Raw genomic sequence first — 2278 nt, forward strand, 5'->3', positions numbered from 1 at the left:
TTTTATAAGTGGTAGGTTACTAGAATTTGGGAACAAACCCTGTTCATCTAATTTCCCTAATTATCTTGCCCAGCATCACACAACAAGTAGGTACTTAATTTTTGTTGTTATTTGTTTGAGAACGCTTTGTTCTGGCCTTTCCCTTATCCTGAGCCAAGCATTTGGATCTTTTGTGTTTGGCATAAAGTGTACTAGAAAATAAAGCAAAGGGCTAAGCCCCTGGTTTTTGGTGTTCTCTTTGAAGATTTGGGGTCACAGCAAAATTTGATTTGTGTCTTTGTTGACACTGAAGTAAATTTAGGTCAGTTGGAAATGATTTAAAACACTATATCAACTATATTTAGTTGTCTAATTATCAGTTGTATCAGTAAGACATTTTTCACAAGTGTAAAATAGCACTTTTTAACTGTGTAGGCAAGAGGGTCCCACAGGTGACTTAGGGAGCCTTATGTCCATTATTAGCCTAATACTGAATAGCTGTAGAAGTGATTAATTCTTGTCTTCCCCTGCTCAACCAGGAGAGCAGTATGGAATTCATCATGGCAGCACAGCAAGGTGTGTTTTGTTTTGTCTTGTTGATTAGCCTGTTGGTATTTGCCTTGCATGGTGTCTGTCATTTAGGTGACTGATGATAATAAAAAGAGTTAACATTGGAATAGTATACTTTTAACATATACATTATACCATTTAATCCAGAAGATCACTCTGTGAAAGTAGATATTATTTTTATTCTAATTACACAGGTAGGGAAAAAAGCTTAGAGAAGTTAAAGTAAGCACATTAAACAGCTTGTAAGGAGCTCCAGATTCCTTGACCTTCCTGTCATTCCAGTCTAAAAGGTAGAGGCATTCTAAGGAATCTAAATATGGACAAAGCATGGCCCTGCTCTCAAGGATCTTTTAAATACAACAAGTGTGTTGTCTTACCGAATGTATTATAGACAACAAATCAAGGGGAGAGCTAAGGAAGTACAGAAAAGGGCAGACAACTATAAAATAGAAGGTCAAGTTTGGTAAGATGGAGGTAGCATTTGAGTGGGAAAAATGGGGATTTTATTTTTCTTTAATTTTTTTAATTTTTATTTATTTTTGGCTGTGTTGGGTCTTCGTTGCTGCATGCAGGCTTTCTCTGGTTGCGCCGACTGGGGCTACTCTTCATTGAGGTGCACGAGCTTCTCACTGCGGTGGCTTCTCTTGTTGCGGAGCACGGGCTCTAGGCGCGCGGGCTCTAGGCGCGCGGGCTTCAGTAGTTGTGGCTCGCAGGCTCTAGAGCACAGGCTCAGTAGTTGTGGCGCACAGGCATAGTTGCTCTGCGGCATGTGGGATCTTCCCGGACCAGGACTTGAACATATGTCCCCTGCATTGGCAGGCGGATTCTTATCCACTGTGCCACCAGGGAAGCCCAAGAGTGGGGATTTTAAAAAAGAGTGACCAAGAGCATGGAGATGGGAAAGCACGGGACTTGTTATGGGAGAAGAATTGGTCTGGTTTGGCTAGAGCATGAGCTGCATGAAAGAAAATAGTGGAAGCTAGACCTGAAAGATAGGTAAGGATCATGTTGTGGAGGGCCTGGAATGCCATGGTAGGGAAGAACCTCATTCCAAACGAACTTTTGAGCAGGAAATGAAAAATGTGGCTCTATAAAAGACCCAGTAATAATCATGATAAATGTTTACGTTTTTAAGTTATGACTTTGTGCTAATCTCTTAACATTTGTTATCTCATTAATGCCTCACAGTAACCCTATGAACAAAAACTCCATCCATTTTACAGATGTGAAACTGAGGCTCAGTGACTTTAAGTTTGCAAATGTCAAACAGATATTGCTGGAGCTAGGACTCAGACTAGGGTCTGTCATTTTGAAAGCCTGTCCTGTTTTTCACTGTGATATATTGTCATTTCTTTTATCAGATCACCTGATAAGTTCTTAATTCTCTGTCAAGAATATGGCTGTAGGAAAAGGACGTTTTCAACGTTCTGAAAGGACTACTTCTCAGTGTGTAATCATGCTAAGGAATATAATCACTATCAAACCTGACTTGTTCTGCTCTCTAATTTGGGATCAGAGCTGGGTGGGAAATTGAAGAGTTGGATGATATTTCATTTACATGCCTCATGACATCAATACATGCTCATAGCAAATGTTTTTATTTTCCTTTTCAGTGTTTAACCTTATTGGCCCTTAGTAAATCTTGGGTCAGCTAAAGCTCAGTTCCTAGGGGCATTTAAGATGCATAAAGAAGTGATACTTTTCCTAGCTAAAATATGTTTCTTCTCAG

At 39.8% G+C, this 2278-nt stretch overlaps 1 protein-coding gene across 18 annotated transcripts in view; it reads left to right on the forward strand.

The window, feature by feature from the left end:
• Positions 1 to 2278, forward strand: part of FKBP5 (FKBP prolyl isomerase 5) — a 94294-nt gene that overhangs the window by 38573 nt on the left and 53443 nt on the right. The gene's annotated exons all lie outside the window — the stretch shown is intronic.

The sequence above is a fragment of the Delphinapterus leucas genome, chromosome 10 (assembly GCF_059928025.1).
Source record: "Delphinapterus leucas isolate spDelLeu-1000000601 "Yukka" chromosome 10, BTC_Dleu_Yukka2, whole genome shotgun sequence".
NCBI classification, from domain to species: domain Eukaryota; kingdom Metazoa; phylum Chordata; class Mammalia; order Artiodactyla; family Monodontidae; genus Delphinapterus; species Delphinapterus leucas.